The sequence below is a fragment of the Primulina tabacum genome, chromosome 9 (assembly GCF_025594145.1).
Source record: "Primulina tabacum isolate GXHZ01 chromosome 9, ASM2559414v2, whole genome shotgun sequence".
Taxonomy (NCBI): Eukaryota; Viridiplantae; Streptophyta; class Magnoliopsida; order Lamiales; family Gesneriaceae; genus Primulina; species Primulina tabacum.
Window position 1 is genome coordinate 3,474,710 of NC_134558.1, and position 17,466 is coordinate 3,492,175.

General features: G+C 34.9%; 1 long non-coding RNA gene across 2 annotated transcripts; it reads right to left on the bottom strand.

Annotated features, from left to right (window-relative positions):
* Positions 1-6,230: 6,230 nt before the first annotated feature.
* LOC142556731 (uncharacterized) lies at positions 6,231-8,518 on the bottom strand. Of its 2 annotated transcripts, none has more exons than XR_012822675.1 (2): positions 7,101-8,518; positions 6,231-6,941 (listed from the first exon to the last, which is right to left on the bottom strand). It is a non-coding gene; the product is annotated as an uncharacterized LOC142556731 (long non-coding RNA). The 2 variants fall into 2 exon arrangements; XR_012822674.1 differs by having other exon boundaries at positions 7,073-8,518.
* Between the last annotated feature and the right edge of the window lie 8,948 nt (positions 8,519-17,466).

The window sequence follows — 17,466 nt, forward strand, 5'->3', positions numbered from 1 at the left end:
TCATAACTTTTCGTAGGAAACTCGGAATTTAATTTCGTCAACTGTTCTATAATTCTCTCGACGTATTCCTTCTATCCATGGGTCAATATCCAAAAATTTTATTTTTGGAAAATTTCTCGAAAAATCTCGTTCAACGCGTTTTTTGTGCTAGTTAGAAAATTTTTATGGAATTTTATTATGAGGACAATTAGTATTTGTCTATATTGTTGGGATTATACATATAAGAGATATATCGAATAAGTTTTCAATTTAAGATAAAAAATTTGACTTGACGATGATAATTTATTTATGAAAACCAATATGAGAAAAGTTGATATAAGATTATATCAAAATTTTGGGTATTCCAATAGAGAAGTTGCTTTTGTGTTAGCAGTTTACTGTGTGGGCATTAAGTTTGAGTTATTAAAAATGTTAAGCGTTAACTTTAAATATTTAAGACATTGGAATATCTTGTAGACAATATCCTTAGGTTAAGGAATTTATGTTATTTTAGGGATAACAAGTAGGCTATGACCTTATGTAAATAAAATAAGTTATGAGATATTGATGGATATCAAGGAAAGTATAGTGAATAAGTTTTAACTTTTATGGTACTAAGAATGATTCAAAGAGAATGACAAGCAATGAAATCCTTTGTGTTAGAGCGTGATTGGCTCATGGTCTTGATGAAAGTAAGATTTAGTAAAAGAATAATTATTTGAGATAACAAATAGGTTATAATTTTCGGGATTTAAGTCAATAAGCTATAGATCGATATTGAGTTAAGTACAATATTCTATATGAGTTTTAATTTTTGAAATAGTAATCGGGATAATTTAAGTTAAGATAAAATTAGTATCAATTCACATATGTTTAGTGCCGACTTGATTCAACTCACTTAAGCATACTTTCGACGCCACCCTAGGGATGAATTGGTTATCTAAGAGCCATGATAGTAGATGGCCAGAGTAAGAATGTCAAACTCTGAACCCCGAATCAAGAAGAAATCAGGTACCATGGCGATGCTAAAGAACAGAAAAATATTTTTATGTTTCCAGACTTGGAAAGCCATAATATCGGGAGAAAAAGTTTACCTAGCAATGGTGAACAAAGTGCAGGAAGGAGTTGAGCTGAAGTTGGAAGATATTCCAGTGATACGAAAATTTTCGGACGTTGTTCCAAAAAGGCTTCTTGGAATGTTCTCGGACTAAGAAGCAAAGTTCGAGATAAATTTGGTACCGGTGATGCACTAATCTCCAATACACTGTACCGAATGGCTCCAGATGAACTCAAGGAGATAAAAGAACAACTTCAAGAGTTGTTAGACAAAAAGCAGATTAGGCAAAGTGCATCCCTTTGGGGAGCTGCAGTCCTATTTGTAAAGAAAAGATAAAAGTATGAGATTGTGTATAGAAAACAGAAAACTCTATAAGATCACAATAAAGAAATAAGTATCTTCTTCCAATAATAGACGGTCTTTTCGATCAACTTAAATGAGATACAGTCTTCTCCAAGCTCGACCTGAAGTCCAGCTATAATCAGCTAAAGGTCAGAGCAGAAGACACCCCAATGTCAGCATACAAATAAGGTCATCAGTGGAACTAAGAAAGTAAAGACAATTCTAGATTAGCCAAAACATAAGAATGCAACCGAAATTAGAAGCTTCTTTGGATTACCAGGCTATTAGCTGAAATTCGTCGAGGGCTTCTATTCAGTAGTCATATCACTGACAAGACTCGCACAAAAGAACTATGAATTCAACTGAAGAGAAAGATGTGAAAGAGCTTTCAAACATTAAAGGAGAGGCTAACATCTACACCAATGTTGATATTATCTACTTAAGACAAGGATTTTACCATCTACGACGAAGTATCAAAGAAAGATCTCACAGGCGTACTCATGAAAGACCGTTTAGTTCAACTAAAGTCGCATGAGCAAAACTGCCCTACTCACGATCTCGAGTTGGCAGCAGTGATCTTTGCTTTGAAAATTTGGAGACGATATCTTTACGATGCCAAGTGTGAAATATTCACAGACAACCAAGCCTCAAGTATTTATCATGAAAAAAGAATTAAAATGAGGCAAAGAAGATGGATAGAGTTACTCAAGAACTATGACTTGAACAATAAGCTACCATCCCGACAAGGTAACTAAGGTAGTCGATGCTTTAAGTCAGAGTAACATGGGCGAGATAACCCTAGCATCACTCTCTGCGCAACCATGCCTTCGGGAAGAAGTCAAGTTAAATCAGAGTCGAGACGCGACACTCGAGAAGTACAAAGAACAATACAAGTAAATAAAGTAGTCATATTTTCAAGTGGAAATAGACTGAATCCTAGGGATGAGAGGACGATTGTGTGTGCCAGACATCGACAATTTTCGATAAGAAGTGATGTAAGAGGCGCATAAGACATTCCAGATCTATATCGTGTCAGTACAAAGATGTATACGGATTTGAAAGAAAATTTCTGGAGAAGCAGGATGAAAATAGATGTCGCCTAGTTTATATTTAAGTGACAAGTATGCCAACAAGTGAAAGTCGAGCATCAACGACTGGAAGAACTACTGCAACCATTAGAATCCTACTATGGAAATGAGAACATATTTCCATGGATTTCGTTGTAGAATTGTCAAAGTCATTATACGGCTATATAAAGTGCCTACAATCATAATGTTGGATAGAGATACAAGATTTGTGTCACGTCTGTGATAGAGCTTTCAAAAAGCCATGAGAACAAAAGTTACTCTTAATACGGCTTATCACCTTTAAAATGATTGTCAAACAGAGAGAATGATTTAAATCCTAGAGGGTTTGATAAGGGCATGTGCCATAGACTTCAGTACTAATTGAAGTGAACATATACCCCTGATAGAATTCGCCTACAATAACAGTTATCACGTCAATATTGGAATGACTCCATTTGAAGTCTTTACGGACGGAAGTGTCGATCACCACTGTACTGGGACAAAATAGAGGAGACTTCCATAACAGGCCAGAACTATTCCAAGCGACAATGGAAAAATTGGCCATTATCAAAGACATACTCAAGGCTGCATAGGACCAGCAAAAGAGTTATAATTTTAAAAGAAGACCAATGGAATTCACAGTGAGTGAAAAGGCTTATATAAATGTCTGATCATTGCAAGGAATCCTTAGATTTAGTAAAGCGGTAAAAGTGAATCCTCGATACGTAGGACCATTCAAAATTCTGGATAGATTGACATGTTGGCTTACAGAATAGCATTACCACCAGATATATCTAGAATCCACAATGTATTTCACGAACTAAAGAAATACATCCCGAACTCAAGCCATGTTGTGAAAATTAAACCGCGCATGATCAAAGGTAACTTGGGGAAAGAGCTGAAATATGAAAATGTCTCTACTCATATTGTGGATACCGAGGACCAAGTACTGAGACGACCTATTATTCCCTACGTCAAGGTGCAATGGTCAAACACACAGCACGAGAAAATTACTTGGGAGTTTGAAGAGAAAATGCGCAAGTAATATCTCAACCTTTTCGAAAGTCAAGCCGACTCAAGTTTCGAGAACGAACTTCTAATAAGGAGGGAGGGATATGAGAACTTAAATTTTTGGGCATATAATTAAATAAATATAGACATATATAAGAAATTATTTCGAGTTATAATAAATTCAAAAATATAAATAATGCATGGTAATCGAAATCCAGTACAACATATACACATTATTTTCGAAATTTAGGAAGGATATCAACCTATTTAGAAGAGTATATTGCATGCAAGGCAGCTTTCTCAACAAGGAAGCTAGCAAATTTGCCATATAGTCCAGATACATCACGAACATGTACGAGAAAGCAGTCTACGTTCAACCATCCAGTCCAGAAGCCATAAATTCGAAATTTGCAATATATTGCACGAATTAATTGTTATGACATAATTCTAAATATAAAATGCATATCTCGATAATTAAGGAATAATTATCTCACAATTTTGGAAGAAAAATCAATCGGTTTATGGTAGGATTCTCACTCAGCACCTATTAATACCCCCTAAGCCTTTAAAAATTTCAACCCTCATTCTAGAAAGAAATTTTTGAAATTTGCTCTCACAAGTGCTCCCAAGAATTTTTGAAATTTTCTCCCAAAAATTCTGCACAAGTCATCAAAATTCTGTCCAGGTTCAGAAATTCGTTTCTCTCGCTTGGGTACTCAAAATCCGATCTCCACCGTTCATAATATGCTTTCATATGTTTTGAACAACATATCCAAATTTCAGCAAACTACAACGGTTAGTTTTTCCGTTTATATCATTCTCAAGAAAACTGCTTAGATTCTAGACGAGAATAGCATACTTACGGTTATTCGTGCATAAACAGGTTAATATCATTTCCAAACCCGATCTCCATCGCTCATAATTTATTTGAGGTACTTATGAACATACTGTAAATTTTGAGCCCGATCCAACGGTTCATTAAGGCGCAAGGAATTTTACAAGGCGGCTGATTTTTCGGTAGATGTGCTGCTGTGTTTCGAGATGTCGGTTGCATGATTCTTCTACAGTTTTCGAATTCTTCACGTTTTCTTCAAGTCTAAGGTAAGTGGACTTGTTTTAAAGATTAAGTTTCGTTTATGCATATTTATTTCGTTTTTTTCAAAAACACGATCGAGTACACAATTCTTCTTCTACTTCTTTCTTGTATTTGTCATATGGTTTTAAGCACTGTGAGGAATCTACTGTATATGAGTGGGAATCCCAACCATGACGTACCCTTACGCGGTGCGGGATATAACCGCTATACGGCCTCGCCCCCATAGAGGAGTAAAAATTAGGGACTGATATCAGTAAATCATAGAAAGTAGATGAATCTCAGTGCTGGTCAATGTTATGCAGTTGTTATGAATTATGTATGCAAGTCATGTGATTTTCGAAATTATGCATATTGTTATATTGTTCTCGATACGGCCCCTACTTGCTGAGTATTTCCTAAAATACTCACCCCTTACTCTACCATCCCCAGATAAATCAGAAGAAGAAATAGAGAAAGAAGAATCAGACACCAGTTTTTGGACTGATAGTGGACGCATGAAGAATTTTAATTAAGAATATTGTCTTGTGAGTTTTTAATTCAAGTTATAAACGCTTTCGCAGATTTGTATCGTTTTCAGAGTTACTATTGTAAAAACGATTATATTTTTATGGTATTTATGATATAAACTGGTTTTGGTTTATACTGTACTACGAGGCTTGTTGTTTAGCAATTATGTGATTGTTGAATAACGCCGGTGTCGACTAACCCCGGTCTCGGGACGTGACATTGGACGCCTTAGCGCTTCCCCTGCTGCCTGCCTGGGAAGTTCTCCGGCAGCATTTGGAATGCCGATTTTTCCTTCAATTTTTTCGTTTCAAGTTTTTACATTCTTCTAAATCTGAGCTTAATTTTCATTTATTAAATTTAACTTTTCCACAAGATCTGTTGGTAAAATCCATATTTTAAGCTAAAAGTGGATAAGAAGAATGTGTTTATATGACCTATCATTTTTTAAAAATATTTTCCTCAATATATAGGACTGTGCTTCTTATAAAATAAGAATGCCATGAATGGAAAAAAAATGCTACACATGAAAGATGATCAATAAAATATATCGTATTAAAATATATCAGGAGTATTGCTCCAAGTCTAGCATATACCGACTCAAGTAAACCTCTTTATTATGACCAATCAGCCCGACATGATAGAACATATGCTTTAGAATGTTCCAATTTTTTAAATAATAAGATATTGATTTAAAAAAAAAAAAAAAAAAGAGAAAGAGGGTAAGGAAAAAAGATGGACTGCATGGTTAAATGGGGAAAAAAAATATTTATTTATTTTTAAAGAAAAAGAGACATTTGAATGAGACTCAATTAAATACTCAAAGAAACTAGACAAAAAAAGAATAGAAACATTTGGAAAACAAGAAAATTCAAAATTGTTATTGGGATTCTAAAGTTAGATCTATCAATGGCTTAAAGCTAATGTTTGGTTTTTTAAGGGAAGATGTTCTATTCTTCCTTCTCTTTCGCTTTATGATATGCTTTGATTGAGATCTTTGTGTTTTGGCTGCTCAAAATCTCGCATCTTTCTTAGTGGTTAAGGAATATTGAAATGGAACAAACTCCATGAGTCAAGCTCGACTACAAATTCATCTTATATTAAGACCACATTTAAATATAAATAAATTATTTTATATATTTAAAATTATTTGATTTATGTGAATAAGTTCATGCCTTGTTTTTATTTCTTTACCCCAAAAGAAAGTGAAGCATGAACAATACGAACTTTGATTCAAATCAGTTCGAAATCGAAACTTTAATCGTCAAGGATCCCAAAATCGAACTGTACCCAAGTAGTTCTGGAAATTGATCCGTCACCACATTGTGAGATGGGATGACTGGCAGTCCCAAGTCACTGGATTGGTCTCTGTTTTTTGAGAGACAAAAGCAGATAAAATGATAGAAATGTAAGGAGACCAATGAAAAAGTGACTCCCTTATGGTGGATGTTTGTGTTCCAGTCACCTTTATCCAATTGAGATTCCTTTTCCTAAATCAGCCTTATTTTGCTTAGATTTGCTGATATATATGATTGGAATGAATCTAAAACTCACATATGGATTCTGGGCCATCCTGCTTTATGCTTTAAATTCCCCTCCAAATTCTATAAGAGTTATATTCACAGGAATGGAAACCACAACCCCCACACATTCTGTCTGCACTTCATCCTCTACAGAGAAACCATGGCTCTGCACATCCATAGTGCATTTATGTTACTCATCTGCATAGGATTATTACTGTTCCAACCAAATGAGGTCTGCGGGTCAAAAAATGCAGACTTAGCTTTCACAGAAGGAAGAAGAGAGCAACAAGAAATGATGAAGAATCATCGAACGCTCAAGGCAGCAGACAAGCAGAGCCTGGATATAAACAAGAAACAAGTGCCTGTAAACAAGAGATTTGATTCAAATCAATCAAACAAAAGAAGATTCGGTAGAGGATCAAACCCGATCCACAACAAGACTTGATGAAAACAAAAGCTCTCAGAAAATTATATCGTAACAGATACAACGTACCTGAAAAGAAGCAGGTGATGCATCGTACCTTCTAGTATGGTTTGTTCGCTTGGATGGCTTTCCTTTACCAGTTTGGAGGTTTAGCAGTAGATCATGTGCATATTGAGTGTAGAATAGTTATTCATCGGCCATATAAGCACTCACAAAGTTGACAGTCGCTGTTGCACATCTTGATAGAGCAAGACACATAAAGGCCATCATGCAAGTGGTTTTCAATCTGAAGATTTGGTCTGTTTGGATTCATTATCTTAGTTTTTCAGAAATTCGATAGTATTTTGTTTCTCCTTTGTCCTGTTCTAATAATAAGTCTCTTCAGTATTAAACAGTGATGCATAAAGTTGGGAGCGGAGATTCCGAACTCCCGTCCCAGCAGCAGAAAAACACCAATTCATCACCGAAAAATATACTCACTAATTCCTGGGAAAATAAGTAAGCAAAAATTTATCATCCACAAGAGCCATTTTCTTTGTCTGACATAAAAACCACTTAAAATTGGTTCAATCTCACCTGCAAAAGCAGGAACCTATTCTATAAATTGCAAGAATTCATCAAGAACCCAGTCCATACTTCTATCTCTACGCTCTGTAGTTTGGTGTACCATTTTCAATCACTAACTACTAGCACAACTTTTCTTTCTCTGTTTGCAAAAGTTCAGAATAAATAGAAAACCTGAATTTGCTTCACGTGATTAATGGCAGACTGAGGCTTTATTCTCCACGGTAATAAAATCTCTTTGATTATTTACATGGATTGGAACACGGGTAAATGAATCAGATCACTCTTCCAAGATATGGCAATATTCCCCACATACAAGTGATTTGGAATTGGTGCAATTGAAACATTTTTCTGTATGAGTATCAAGAAACAGTAGCAATATACTACTTCCGAGTACAAGAAACGATATCAGATCATTTAGTTTTGAGTCAACAGAATGAACCTACCAACATAAGGCAGCTAATAGTGGGTCGAAATTAAAATTCAAGAACATCGAGAGGGAAGTAGTGGATAAGTGAAAACATTTAGATAACACCTTTAACAAAGCAAATATTAGTTTTCAAATCCCTAAATATTCTGCAGAGAGAAAGAAATGTTGAATTCCAGAAACATATCAATGAATAAAAAACACTGCTTCGAAACCCCTCCCACAGTGAGTAAAATTCACTCATATAAACGTTCATTCAAGCCACTTCAATTAAGATACACTCGGCAAAGACTCGTCCGGCTATATAAACACTGCATGATCTTTAACTATTTTCACTGAGCAGCACAAAAATCGCAAGATAACCCGTGAAATCTAGAAAAATTTCCCCCCATTTGCTTGACATGAACCAAACAGAACCATAGAATTTACCCGTCTCTTGCATTTCCGTATCAAATAGGTGTCCCACTTGCATGCATACAAAGTTTCCAGAGGATAGGAAATGGAGAGGGGGAATCAAATTAGGGCTCTTAATTAAGTCATAAACTACAAAATTATTATTAAGGGCCTCCATGAAACGACGTCGTCAAATACTAGTAATGGGCTTTCCTCCCCATATTGGGATATTGTTCTGGGCCTCATACTATTATTCCAAAGTGCATACTTTTAGGCCCAAATCTAGTTTAAAATTGGTGAGAAAAATAATAGACGGTTTTCCGTTGCTCTACTTTATGTAGAATATTTGTAAGAGAGGGTTGTTTTCCTGGGTGAATGATCCTAATATAATGTACTCCTACTTGTACATCGGAAACCGAAATTCGAGCATACATACAATGGATTGGTAATTTTTAACTCTTGTTAGAATCGAGACTTTGACCTAAATCAACCACAAAAACTAGCTTAAGAAGGAAGGATTGTTCAAGTTCATAACTCTGAAAAACTTAATCGCACCGATATGAAACATTTAACACACTCATATCACGCACATGAATGAAAAATCGAATCGTAAAGTTTACAATATATTATCGGGTTGTCTATATGACAGACCAACACATAACGGATGAGCCTGAGCTCTGAAACAATGTTAAGATTGAGACTTGAACTTAACTCAACTATTAAAAACTAGCTCAACGTCGAAGGATTATCTAAGTCCATATATACAACTTCCAAATACTTAATCCAACTGATATAATGTAAGGTCCAAAATGTGATAACGTAATCCAAATGCATGCAAATCTAGAAAATATAGAAAATGCCTAATTAAATTATTTTAATTCTATTTATTGAGTGTGGTAAGCATGTTTACATGTTAAAAATATGGGTTTTTATCAGAATTCATAAAATTGTGTTTTTAAGGGTCATTCGAGACGCAATCGAGAAACGGAGACCAGAGACCGTGAAAGAAATATATTTTTATTAAATGATTTTGTTAATTATTTAATATGAAAATTTCGAAATGATGTTTTTGAAATGTTTTTACTTGCTGAAGCTTATTTTAAACTTGGTAACCGATTTTTGATGAAAATGAGGACATTTTGAGAACTCGGCTAATATTTTCGAAAACTTTCCTAAACGAAATATTTTACCTACATTATAATGGACCTATTATACTATGTATTTGGCCTAAACTCCTGCCCAATTATTTATATCAAAAGATTGAGTTCCAAACTCTAATCTACATAGAAAAACTCACGCCTCAAGCAACCTAGACTCCTAGTGTTTTTCTTTCAATCAACACACCACACCCCCCCACGTCCCAAAGGCTTTTCACGTCACTTTTGAAGAGGAAATTACAGCAAGGTCTCCTTCACAGTCTCTCCGCCAACGTCCCTCACGTCTAGAATTGTTTTTCATGCGTGAATTACACAAAGGCACCGCCTTAATATTTCTTTACTCATCATTCATATCATATTATGTATATTTATACATGTTTGCATGAAAAATAGGTTACCCTCTATTTATTTTCGTTTTTATGCCTTATACATTATCAAACTTTAATTTTTATGCTTTTAAACTCATGTTATTGATGCATAAAAGGGCTGTCATGGTAGGACCATTAGAAGGGAAGTTTTTTAGTAGGTTTAAGAGTCCTAAGAGGCATGTCTAAGGTCTGGACAATTACAAGGGAAAATAAGGAATGAAAATTTGGGTTCTTTAAAGGGCTAGGGTTTCGATTTTGGTGTCTAGGAAGGCGCAGGCTGTGTGCTGTTGTTGGGACGTGTTCAAGGGTCCTAAGAGGATCTAGTCGGGGTCCTATAAGGATTAAGGGACGGCTGGTGCAAGGACTAGGGCAGGAACTGAGGAGCTTGGTCGTGCGATCAGGAGGGGCGTACGTGAGGAGGAGTCTAGCGTGCATGGGCTGTAGAGACTGGTCCAGTAGGTTCCTAAGGGTTCGGTCTAGGTCCTAGGGTGGCTGGTTAGGGGCTGATCTTGTTGGTTAAGGGCTAGGGTCGAAGATCTCCCATGGTGGTTGAGCTAGGGTTTGGCTTGATTTGGGTTGAAAAATGGTTAGTTAGGCTTTATAAGCTATGGTTTGAGTTTGGTAAAGTTTGACTAAGTTTCGAGTCGATTCGGGTTAAAACCGGAACATGAGTTCAAGTTTTAAAACGAGTTACGAATTTAGTCGAGGAGATTAAGTTTACGTCTAAGAAATATTTAAGTGTGTATTTTAAGGTGTCATGTAAAGTTTGGATGGATACGGGTCGTCGTTTTAAGGCCCAAGGGTAAATTGGAAAAGTTAGGGTTTCAGGGGCAAAACTGTTATTTTACAGCTGAAAAATGTTAGACGTCATGGCAGTGTCCTGAATGCTGTAATGAATGTTAAAATGTTTATTTTGAAAAGTTATGAGATTTCATGATGAAAAACGACAAAGTTAAAATATGTGTTGCATGCTTGGTTTAAAAGAAAAATGATATCTATGCATAAATTTTTATAAATGATGGATATGATAAAATATTTGAAGAAGATGATTTGATTGTGACTAATACGAATACGAATACGAAATGATATGATGAAATGTAAGGCTAAGGCTCAGTTGATGGGTGAGAATGTGAGATTGTCGCAGATGTCCCTGCCGTCTAGTACCATTGTAATACGTAAGATTGATCAATCGACCAACAGCTGATACGAAAGTCAGAAAGGAAAGGTTATGATGAAAGGAAAAATATTTAAAGTTTCATGAAAAACTATTATATTAAAAGTATTTTCACTGTTGCATGTAGATGTATACGCACTACTTGTTATTAATGGTGAAGGTGAGAATAATTTTGATGATCTTGGATGACTTGATGGTTGAAGTGGCTGGACTGATTGTGCACATAACCCGATGAACATTGCTAGTTTTTCCGCACTATTATGATTTAAGAGTACTTTAAAGATTTTCCGACTTTTATGATTTTGAGTGGTTTTTGAGAAGATTTAATAGTTTATGCTATTTTTGAAAAATGCTAGTTTTAGGTTTGGTTTGACGATGTTATGTTTTACACTACGTTTTGGATTCTCAAATAATTAATTGGTGAGTTTACTTTAAAAGGTGCAAAAATATATACACATATATTTATACATATTTCGGCCGTAGCACGAGGAAAGAAAAAAAAAATTTCTCTAATATATTTTAAATTAAAACAAATAATAGACATTTCATATAAAACATCTCATCACTATAAATTTGTCAATCTAAATGCAATATTATAAATTTATAGTATTTTTTGCGCCTAGATTTATGGGGAATTATTATTATTATTATTATTATTATTATTATTATTGAAGAAGTTATAAGCAATTTTCGTGGACTGGGTGTTAAGTAGAAATCGCAGTCAATCAAACGTTGGCGGTGGGCATATTGTTTTTGCTTTAATTTCGAGCGGCTAATCATATCAGCAGAGGGAGACAGATTCATGCATTCGTGGACTATTAAATCATTATCCGTAAAAACATCACAGAATTTCGGAAATTAATGGAATATGGCCAGCTGGCTCAAAGATTTACAAGTTCATAAAAAGGAATAAAATGGACCCGATCGAATGGAATATTAATGGTTTGAATTCGACTAGAATTGGTTATGCTCGAGTTCGAACAAAGCTAAATTTTTTACTCGAATTCGGTTTAATTCAAAGCTCAAGTTCCACTCGAAATATTAAAACATGTTAGCAAGTTACTCGAAATATATGTATTTAATATATATCATATTATATCAATAAAATATTAAAGCTCGCGACCAATTGAACAAAACAATTTAGGTTTCGGAAAAAGTTCGAACATATTTGAGTTCGACTCGATTTCAATAATTTAAAGTATATGTTAAATATTTTTCAAACCGATTCGATTCGTTTATACCTTTAATCCAAAACTTGATTGTCTTTCATAATCACAGTTTAGATTTTTCTAGCCTAGTTCTATAGTGTAGATGATTCTAAAATCCTGATTTGGAGTTACTTAATTGTCGTTTTGTTTTTGCACATCAATCAATGAATTGGCTGGCCATTCCTTAGCAAGGAAAATTGATTGATTATATGGTCAAATGTGATGAGTTCCTTCCTCTCGTCCTATAATTTTTGATAATAAAAATAGGATATGGACTTATTAAACTATCACGCAATCTCACAAGTTACAAATTTGAACTCGAAAAATTAACTTCAAGAAATATTATTTAGTAATTAAAAAAATTTCCAGGCTAAATGAAAATAAATAATTATAACAAATAGAGAAATTAAATAATAATTGTCTCAACCATATATTTAGCTGAAAAAGCAACATAGGCGGTAATCTTAACTAATGTGTTGGATCTCGGTTTTCACGTATCTAAACGCAGCGGAAGTTTTAAAATATTTTATTTTATTTTGACAATCAAAATATATTTGCTTTGGGCACTCATATGGTTTATTATAATGAAACATATATATGATGTTAGAATTTATACCTTCGGTGAAAATTTCACATGGCTCCAACTATTCCGGTGTTAGCGGAGATAGCTCTTGATAAATTCTCTAAGAACTTTCTTCGAGTCTCCTTCTATCAAGTCCACGACCAGAAGATTTGTTCCTCTTTCAAATAGCACTAGAATATCTGAAAGAAGTTTTTACGTTGAGATAAAAAATTTGAGAGAGGACTCAAATATCTTTTTCTTGAAAAGTGGCCAAAAAAGTTAAGAGGATTTTTGAGATGTGATTCTCGAAAATCACAATTGGAATAAGTGGAGGCTAGGTTAATTTTTTCTTTTATTTTTTTAAAAACAAGAGCCTTAACCCTAAATTCCATAATTAATATTAATGAGCTTGATTAATTAATTGGACTAGTCCAACTAGTTTAATTAATTAATCAAAGTCTATTAATAACTTTAATTATTTACTCTTACAAGCACATTAAACTTACTCCCACTATTTTTAATTTAATATTTAATAAACTCAAATTTTGAGCTTAATAAATTAAATATATTATAAATTTAACATTTGAATTAATTATTTAAATTATAAATTCAACTACTTGAATTTTATCACCTCCAAAATTTAATATTTAATAAACTCAAATTTTGAGTTTAATAAATTAAATTATCATATTTTATAAATTCAACTCCTTGAATTTATTCTCCCAAAATTTAATTATCATAAATTCAACTCCTTGAATTTATTATATCATAATATAAATTCAACTTCTTGAATTTATTATCTCAACGGGAACAAACGATCCAGTGCTTGTGTAACGACCCATTACAGGCCCAGTGGACCGCCCATACGGCCCACTGCCCCGATCGACCCAAGGCTATCCCGATCTTGGGCTCCCTCAAAGGGGCCTTTTCCCTTCACGGGCTTTCCATAGGCATCGTACGGCTTACTCATAGGATCTCCCCCTCCCTACCAAGGGGTTTCTTTTCGCCTCCCCAGGACTCGATTCCATGACCTATAGGTACCAGGACTCTTGATATCAATGTACTTATCCTATAGGTCATGTGATCGAGTCCTGGGGAGGCGAAAGAAACCCCTTGGTAGGGAGGGGGAGATCCTATGAGTAACCCGTACGACGCCTATGGAAAGCCCGTGAGGGAAAAGGCCCCTTTGAGGGAGCCCAAGATCGGGATAGCCTTGGATCGATCGGGGCAGTGGGCCGTATGGGCGGTCCACTGGGCCTATAATGGGTCGTTACAGCTTGTGTGACCCTCAATGGTTCAGGGATATAGCTAGCCATGTGTTCACAACTCCTTGTGATTCAGGACATAATCCTTTATTCGGGCTTACCCTTATTTGTCTCATTCTATGTATCAACAATTGATCATAAGAATGACAGAAATCATATTTCTGATTAAATCCATCGAACCATAGTAAGAGCGTCTAGTAGCATCGCCCCATGATTCCCTAGGTATCACTGATAGTGCCTGCAAGAACCAGTCGATTATGATTAGCGTATAGTACGGTCCCTTCATCTCATATATCCCCATCGAATCTGCAACCATTGGTTCATCGAGGGTTGCATAATAATTCGATAACTATGTGATACATATAAATAGTGGTATCTCATGTACCATTGGAGAACTTCTTCTCCATTGTACATCTCATACTCTGGCCAGAGATTTCACGCACTATTATTTCATCAGATCACATAGGATATCCACACCCGTAGGTGAGTGGTGAATTCCCGACTACAATGCACTGGCTCCTATATGTGTCGCAACTGTATCCAACATCACCACCTGATGACTCTCCTGAGCTGGTAAACGAGTCAAATCACAGCCCTAGCATATAGAGCCTCAGTGTTGTCCCGGGTCGTAATGACTAATGGTGTACAATCATAACCACGGACTTATCATCTCGATGAATGATAACCACTTGGAAAGTCCGAGGGAGGGTTGTTCGGTATAATCATCATATGACTACTCATCTGCATGTTTGGACATCTCTATGCCCTTACCAAGAAAAGCAGTACACAACATCACATATGCTAGTCTCGAGCTCAAGCGACATTTATCCATGTTTTAGGCGGCTGAATCGACTAGGAACAAATTTAGATCATACAGTGTTTACAAACGAGTTTCAACATCGAATTACGATTCATTTGCATTAAAGTATAATCAAGGTCTTTATCTATGTTTGATAACATGGGTATACAGATAAAGAAATAACAAACCATGAAATAATGAATTATATTAAAATAAAGATTGTTTATTACAACTGAGTCAATAAAATCCATAGCCAACAGTTGGCTTGCAGGGCATCTACTCTAACATAATGAACAGTAATAAGTAATGACAAATACGAAATTCCAAAACTAGGTATCCAAGATTATTTTAAGGTAAGAATACAAAAAATGTTCGAATGTGTGAATAAAAAAAAATGGGCTTCATATTAAAAACAATTCTTATAAAAGAGTTTCTTAAGTCAATTTTGTGAGACGTCTAGCCTGATTGATCCATCAAAAAATATTATTTTTTTTTGTAAATATGGATCATGTCAATCTTTCTCACATATATAGATTTGTGAAACCGTTTCAAAAGAGAATTACTCATATAATATGATGCTTGTATATGATACAGTACGCATCGTTAACAGCCAACAGTTCTATAATGATCAGTATTTACTTATCGTTCTTTTATTATCCGATATTAACATTCACTTCTCCATCAACATGTTAGTGTTAGTCTCAGGCTCGGCATCTTGAGATATAAATATAAAAATAAAGAATAAAATTGGACATCAAGATTTACGTGGAAAAACTCTAAAATTATTATGATAAAATCACGGGTAAGATGAAAAGAATTCCACTATAATATTTATGGTATAAAATTGCTCAATGTGTTTTCAAATATAACATACACTCTCTTACTAGAGGAAAACAAAATACCTCACAAATATTATAGAATTAAGTACTCAAATGCTATGAGGGAAGAAAAGTTGAGAATAGATGCATTACAATGAGAGGAGAGAGATATATTTAGAGAGCTCTCTTATTACTGTGAAAGGTATTTTCATTAATATGAAAACGTGTTTCCATCATTTTTCAACAAGTCTGTCAAAAACTTCATTGCTTTTCATCTGAAAATTCTGCACAATTAATGCATATCATTATTGTTCCACCTAACTCCACTTACATTCTCCAACTTGGAGATTTGATTGAGAATCAAACATATCTTTTAAATTTTTTCATTTCATACTGCTTACGTTTCCGCTATGCCACTTGAGGATCTATACCACTCAAACTTATCAATGTTCATTGACTTGGTCAGAATATCAACTATGTTATCCTTCGTATAGATTTTCTACATATCCACACTTTTTTCTACTACTACTTCTCGAATAAAGTGAAATTGAACTCCAATGTATTTACTCCTGGAATGAAAGACTAGATTTCTTGCGATATGCAAGACACTGTGGCTGTCACAAAACAAACCTTCTCTTGTTTGTGCGAGATTCCTCCAATAAGATTTTAATCTATATTGTCTCCTTGAAAGCTTGAGTAGCTGCCATATATTCTGCCTCCGCTGTTGATAATGCCAAAACTTTTTGCAGTTTTGAAACCCAACTTACTGCTCCCTCAGCAAGTGTAAACACATAATCAATAGTAGATTTTCTCTTATCAGGATTACCTGCATAATCTGAATCGACATAACTCTTAGGGTAAAATTCGATCCTCCATAACATTATGAAACACCTTAATATATTTAAGGATCCTCTTAACAGTGCTCCAATATTGTCATTCAGGATTCGCCATATACCGACTAAGTGCTCTCACTTCTTGAGCAATATCTGGTCTTGTACAAACTATGGCGAACATCAAATTTCGTAATGTTGATGCATATGGTACGCGGACATCTCCATCTTCTCTACTTCACTGCTATGACACATATCAGATGATAACTTGAAGTTAAGAAGAATAGGGATCGAAATTGGCTTACTATATTGCATGTTGAAGCGTTGCAAGACTTTCTTCAAATAATTTTTCTGGGAAAGCAAAATCTTTGTGTTATTTCTGTCTCGCTGAACTTGCATATTCTCTAGTCAACTGTGTCTTTAATTCTTAAACATGATTTTGTTGGAGCCTGCTACCAACATACCATCCACGTACAACAACAAATTTGATATAATCATCAATAGAGCTCTTGAAATATGTACAAGGATCTGCACTAAGTCTGTTGCATTCAAAGCTCATGTTTTGTGATCATCAAAAAGGGGGAGATTGTTGGAACTTTTCAAGTTCGCAATCTTGATTTTTATGTTAACAAAACTTGTTATTTTGTGTTACTAATAATCTACCTTAGTGTGCAGAAGCTAGGATCAGTCACGAGCTGTTTACATCGCAAACTGAAGACTCAACTGATCGCTCAAACTGAATCAGTCTAACTGTTACGTCAATTGAGCAGTCCAGCTGATTGTCCAATTGATAGGTGGTTCAGCAGGAGAACCTCAGAAGCCTGGCCTAGCCGAAAGAGTGTTCAACTGATGAAGAAACCCAGCTGATCAGTACAACTGAACGAGAGTGAAATCAGTT